This window comes from Octodon degus, unplaced genomic scaffold, assembly GCF_000260255.1.
Source record: "Octodon degus isolate 3935 unplaced genomic scaffold, OctDeg1.0 scaffold00062, whole genome shotgun sequence".
In the NCBI taxonomy this organism is placed as follows: domain Eukaryota; kingdom Metazoa; phylum Chordata; class Mammalia; order Rodentia; family Octodontidae; genus Octodon; species Octodon degus.
Genome location: NW_004524638.1, coordinates 533,601 through 540,506, shown reverse-complemented (window position 1 = coordinate 540,506; position 6,906 = coordinate 533,601). Strand labels below are relative to the sequence as shown.

The 6,906-nt window shown below is 37.7% G+C and overlaps 1 pseudogene; it reads left to right on the top strand.

The window, feature by feature from the left end:
* Positions 1 to 4,441: 4,441 nt before the first annotated feature.
* On the top strand, positions 4,442 to 5,393 carry LOC101571228 (annotated as a pseudogene).
* Positions 5,394 to 6,906: the final 1,513 nt, after the last annotated feature.

Below are 6,906 nucleotides of genomic sequence, written 5' to 3'. Positions count from 1 at the left end.
TTGCTGGTTTTCTTAGTCTGAATATGTTACTTAAATTCTCTCTCATCATTTTACTCTCTCCAAATCTATGGTAAAATTACTAGTCTTTCAAGTTTTCAAAGTGCTTGTAGTTCAGGATATTAATATTTATCTTGCACATAATTTGCAAAGACCTGATGGTACTTTGCATTTTCCCAGATAGAGAATGTCAGCTTCCTGCTCATGCATTTCTCTCTCTGATATTTTCTTATGTCACCATTTTATTTGGGGAGGTTGGAAAGTGGAGTTCCTTAAAAACCATAGCCTATTGTTTTGTTTTCTTGAAATTGTGCACCTGATTTATTTCCTTAAATATAAATATTCACATGCCCAAAACTATCTATTACATTTTTTCTTGCTGTGGTTACTTAACCGGTGATAGGTAGTATTAGTTTTGTTGTGTGAATTGCTATACTTTTCCATGAAAATAGGCTGGATACTTCACTTATAGCTACATACACTAGCTATAACTTGAAATTTTGAATAATTACTTATCATAAAACAAATTACAACAGTAAGCATTATGCTATGTCCTTGCTAAAACCCTGAGCAATGTTCCTTGGTCATTGGACAGAATCGCAGGATCTTTACTGCAGCCATGTAGCATCTGACCTTATTTTTCAGCACATTGGCACACTCCCTCAAAGGACTTAAGGCATCTTTGACAGGGAACTAGCACAAGTGAGTAAATTTTTCTACTTGACATTAAACACTGTGAGGGCAAGAACTCTGTTTCCTTCTCCACTGAATGCTTGGTTCCTAAGAGGGGTAACATATGGCAATCACTCCATAAATATTTACTGAGTGAATGGCCAAATTCAAAGAAGTTAGTTTATAGGTTTGCAAAACAACTCGTTTCTTACTCTGTGCCTGTTCACAGCTTGTGTAACTACCAAAGACATCCTTCTTGAAAGTGACTTATATACCCTTTTATTCTTTTGTTGTTGTTGTTTGTTTGTTTTTTGTTTGGGTTCTGTGAATTGAACTCAGGACCTTGCACCTTCCAGGCAGGTGCTTGTGTCACAGAGCCATATTCCCAACCCTCTATGAACTATGAACTTTCATATGTCCTTTCTTTATTGCACCTTAGGTTTCACATTTGTAAGCTAGGAAGTCAAATGATCCTTAAGATTTCTCATTATTTGTTTCAAATTACACATTTTGTTGTTATTTATTTATAAATTTTAAAAATTCTGCTGCCACCAATGACTTCTGGATACACTGAGAAGAGAGAAAATGCTTTGCCAGCATCTGGAGCTGGCAGTTTGCTGGCATTATATCTGGACACCTGCAGCACTACGGTCACTGTGACATTATTATCAGCTAAACACTGACCCTTGCCAGCATTTTCGGTGACACTACGACATATCATTCTCATGAAATAATGAGCTCAGACTGTTTTCATTACCAGACCCATTCTAAAGCAATTAAGTCTAAATTAAATGATCGAGCTGTATATTTGTTTTGTCAGGGCGTGGAAGGGCTGTAGGTGAGTATATTATGTTTAGTTGCCATGCAGAATGAATTGAAGGGAGCATATTTTCACTTCAATATTTTGTCAGTCCCATAGAGTTCAGTTAAAAGTAACAATGAATAAGTGTAATTGAACTATATGCTGCAGTCATCACAAATCTCTTTTGTGGAAAATCCAGGATCGAAGGCAGTGAGGAGGCACCACGTCACCTTCTATAAATGTTCTCTGGACCAGTGCGGGGTGTTTATTAATGTATATTCCCAGGTTTTTGTCAATGGAAACGAGTGCCTACCTTCTTTTCTTGTATTATCCAGTGTATTAAGCTCTTACCCAGAGGTGGACTGAGAATAATTGGACAAGTGACCTCACCATTCTATGTGTTTTCTCAATCATAAAATGAGAATCATAACATGGATAACCTATATTTTATGCAATAAAGTTCACATTAGAAGTGTTTCACATATTTTTTAATTTAGAAGGCTGATGTGATGCACATAAACTAGCTTATATATCATAGCAGGTAAAGAGTTTTACCTATAATAAAATAGGTAAAATATCATAAAAAGCATTACTATATTCATGGAAAAATGTCATTCAATGTAGATAAGATAAAGATAAATGAGAAATAGCTTCACATCATTTTAATCTGTTTTCTGAAAAAATGTATGAGTCACAAAAACGATAAATCATACTCACAAAGTTTGAAAGATACTAAACTTAAGAAAATCCATTATGAAATTGTACTTCATTCTTCATGGGGATATAATATTTAAACATGATAAACATAAAGTTCCTAAAATTAAATACCTTATATTAAGTTCTTTATTGAGTTAGATATCGCAATTTTTGTGTTTATTATTTAGCAATGGGGCTCTGAGTACTTAAGCTATTCCAAGCTCTAGAGCTTTATAACATTGCATTAGTGTGTTTAGGTTTCTATAAAAAAGTACACTATAATCAAGAAGTCACAAAGCATACAAATTGAATTCTTACAGTTCCAGAGAGTAAGAAGTCCAAGAAAAGTTGCTAGCATGAATAGTGTTTGCTGAAGGCTGCTTTATTCTTGTTCTGAGATGGTACCTTCTTGCTGGGTCCTAACATATTTTGATGCTGAGAAGGATAATTACTAGACTTCCCAATGGAAAAACAGATTAAAGATCAGCCCTCCAAAATGTCTTTTATTAGGACATGCATCTCACAAAGGCAGGATCATTCTGATTTAATCAACCCCAAAGGTCCCACCTCCTAACAACAACAATGAGGGTCAAGATTCAATGGGTTTGGAGGCATATACACATCACATCCAGCCTAGTGTCAACTAGAAGGAAAATGAACTTTTCTTAAGCTTATATCCTCCTCATTGTAATACCCTGCTTGTGTCAAAGACTTTATTAGAAGAATAAAGTTAAAGAATTCTGATTTCTTGAATACAAATTTCACTATCTACATATAGTAAAACAAAGCACAACAAAAACAGCATGATACTCACATAAAAAGATGTAGAGATTATACAAGAGACCACAAACACAGAAATAAATCCTCGAATATATTGTCAAATGATATTTGATATGTTTTTTTCATGGAGAAAAGATAGTATTTTCAAGATAAGACATACAAAACAATGTCATTAGATTTTTACCTCGCCTAGTATCATATACAGAATGGATCAAGAATCCAAATGTGAGACCTAAAACAATAAGGTGCTTATAAATAAATAGGCACAAAGTTTGTAGTTAAATTTGACATTGATTTCTTGGATATAACAGAAGCAGCAACAGAAAAAAGTTGGATTTCGAGAAAATATCTAAATTCTCACATCAAAAGTCAAACAAAGGGCGGGCCAAATAGCTCAGCAGATTAAAGCACCTGTTTAGGTAGACACAGCAGCCTGGGTTTGAATCCCAGCATGCCTTCCCAGCCCCGCCCTCAGGGTTTGCTGAGACTGGGCGTGGTTGTGCACTCCTGTAATTCCAGCTCTTGGGAGGCTGAACACAGGTGGATCATTCCAAGTCTGATCTACATAGTGAGACCCTGTACACCCTGTACACCCTGTCCTAAAATACACACACACACACACACACACACACACACACACACTCAATCAGTAGATCAAATGGCAATTCTGAATAAGAGGGAATATTTGAAAATCATGCATTTTATTAGCGTTTAATATCTAGAATACATAAACAGCCCCTAAACCTCAAAAACAAACAATTTAATTCTAAAATAAACACAAGGTTTGGATGCATATTTCTCTGAATGAAACACATAAATGGCCAACAGAAAAAAATAATGTTCAACATCCCTAATCAGAGAAATAAAAATCAACAGCATAATGAGAAACAATCTCATTTCATCAGGACAGCTGCTTAAAAAAATGAATACTGAAATTCACCACAAAACAACATAATTGAAGGAGAATAGTGCAAATAGTTATGTACTTGTGCACTGTGGGAAAGAATGTAAAGTAGTGTATGTTCAGTGGTATGGTTTGTGTCCATCTGTTCCCCCAAAACCTCATAGTGTCATAGGGTGGCTTCTAGAGTCTGTGATCAATTCATGATTCAATGCTAGGATTATGGGTGTGAGTGCTGTACCTGCCACGGGGCTGAAAGCCTGAATACAACATAAGAAAATGAGAGGAGCCACAGCTGCTTCACCTCCCTTTACTCTGCTGTTTTCTACCATCATGAACTGCTGTCCTCTGCCATGTGCCACTTACAGGCAGCCAGCATGGACTAATTCCTCCACAAACTGTGAGCTAAATAAACCTTTCCTTTAATTTTGGGTGTCAAATATTTTGACCCAACAGGCAGAAAAAATAACAACAACAAGAGAAAAACAATAAGAGTGTTTATAAAAAGTTTAAAATCAAGCTCTTTCCAGGCATCCTCGTGAGAGTGACATCGTCTTTAAATCCTCCGTCGCAATCCCTGATGCACCGTCGTGATGCCCAGGGAAGACAGGAAGACCTAGAAATCTAACTAATTCCTAAAGATCATCCAACTTTTGGGTGATTATCCAAAATGCTTCATTGTGGGAGCAGACAACGTGGGCTCCAAGAAGATGCAGCAGATCTGAATGTCCCTCAAAGGGAAGGCCGTGGTGCTAATGGGCAAGAATACTATGATGCGCAAGGCCATCCGAGGACATCTGGAAAACAACCCAGCTCTGGAGAAACTGTTGCCTCATATCTGGGGGAATGGGCTTTGTGTTCACCAAGGAGGACCTCACTGAGATCAGGGATATGCTGCTGGCCAATAAGGTGCCTGCTGCTGCCCGTGCAGGTGCCATTGCACCATGTGAAGTCACCGTGCCTGCCCAGAACACTGGTCTGGGGCCTGAGAAGACATCTTTCTTCCAGGATTTGGGCATTACCACTAAAATCTCCAGGGGCACCATTGAAATCCTTAGAGATGTACAGCTGATTAAGACTGGGGACAAAGTGGGAGCCAGTGAGGCAACCCTCCTGAACATGCTGAACATCTCCCCATTCTCCTTTGGGCTGATCATTCAGCAAGTGTTTGATAATGGAAGTATCTACAACCCAGAAGTCCTTAACATTACAGAGGAAACTCTGCATTCTTGATTTCTGGAGGGTGTCCGCAATGTTGCCAGTGTCTGTCTGCAGATTGTTTGCCCAGCGGTTGCATCAGTGCCTCAATCTATCATCAATGGGTACAAGTGGGTTCTGGCTTTGTCTGTGGAGACTGATTATACCTTCCCACTTGCTGAAAAGGTGAAGGCCTTCTTAGCTGATCCATCTGCATTTGTGGCTGCTGCCCCTGTCGCCACAGCTACCACTGCTGCTCCTGCTGCTGCAGCTGCCCTAGCTAAGGTGGAAACCAAGGAAGAGTCAGAGGAGTCAGATGAGGATGTGGGATTTGGTCTCTTTGATTGATCATCAGAAAGCAAACTATTCAGCCTGCCTAATTGGCAAAACAAGGAATAAAGGCATAATTCTCTTTCAAAAAAGAAAAATAAAAAGATAAAATCAAAATTTCATATAAGCCAGAAATTGTACTTTCTTGGTATCTACCCTTATATTTGAAAGCACAGGGTAGAAGAGATATTTGTATGACTGTTCTAATAGCAGAATTAGCCATAATAGCTGAAATATGGAAGCAAGTCAAGTGTCCATCAGTTGATGAATGTATTAAGCAAAATGTGTACACATACTATGGAATGTTATTTAGCCGTGAAAAAGAATGAAATTCTGAAATATGTTAGAGGACATCATACTAAGTAAAATAAAATCACGGCAAACAAACAAATACTTCCATGCTACTTATATCATATATGTAGATAAGTATATTAGAGAAACAAAATGATAATTATAGCCTCCAGAAGTTAGGAAGAAGAAACCATGGGGCATTATTATTTAATGTATAGATATTCACTTTTACAAAATGAGATATGGATATGGATAATGGAGAGGGATATAAAGACAAATATTTCTGATACTTCTGAACTATACATGTCAGAATGGTTACATATATTTTACCACAAAATCTAAAACATTTTGGTCAAGGTTGGGTGATTTAATATTATTCCAATGATCCACTGTTGATCTCTGACACTGATATAGAGAAAACAATGCATTCTGCATATAGTATAACAGTATTATAATTGCAGCTAATATTTAGTTGACTGCTACTGTGTGCTAGGGATATTTTAATTATTTCTCCTGTCCTAACATTAAGAGATAGGAATTACTGGGGGCCAGGGAGATGGCTCAGTAGAATAAGCATTTTTCCTGGCAAGCATAAGAGTCTGAGTTCAATCCCCGGTTCTGCCAAAAAAAAAAAAAAAGTCTTACAAAAAAAGAGATAGTTCCCTGGCAGGCACAAGGGCCTGAGTTCAATCCAAGGCTCTGAAAAAAAAGAGATAGGAATTAATATTATTCCTAATTTACAGATGAGATGCATGCTGGATAATGACTGAATTAGTTTCCAGACATGACTAAACCAGTGAATAAAAAGGTAGCATTTGATGTTTTGCTGTAACTCATACAATTAAAAGTGAGTTCCAACTTCTAGCCAGATGATGGTGTGGTGTGGTGACTAGGAGAGAAACAGCATCTCTGAAATTTTGTGTCCAAGTGACATGAGAAAATGGAAGAAAGAAGTGGGATCCTGGGAAACTGACCTGAAAATTGAAGCTTACAGTGAAAATGAAGAGAAATACTTCAATGAAGAAGAAGCAGTTGGCAGGTGGCACTTTCTCCCAAAGCCTGAACTCACTGTGTAGGAGAGAAAACTTGAATGTACAGAAGCATGGGACTACTGAAGACCCTATAAGCCTCCATGAAAACACACACAGTGGAACAGAGCAGTGGAAGAAGCAGATGACAGTACCTGGTGAGTTATATGGGTTCAGGCATCATTCAGTAGAGAGCAATTGGGTGGAAGCCA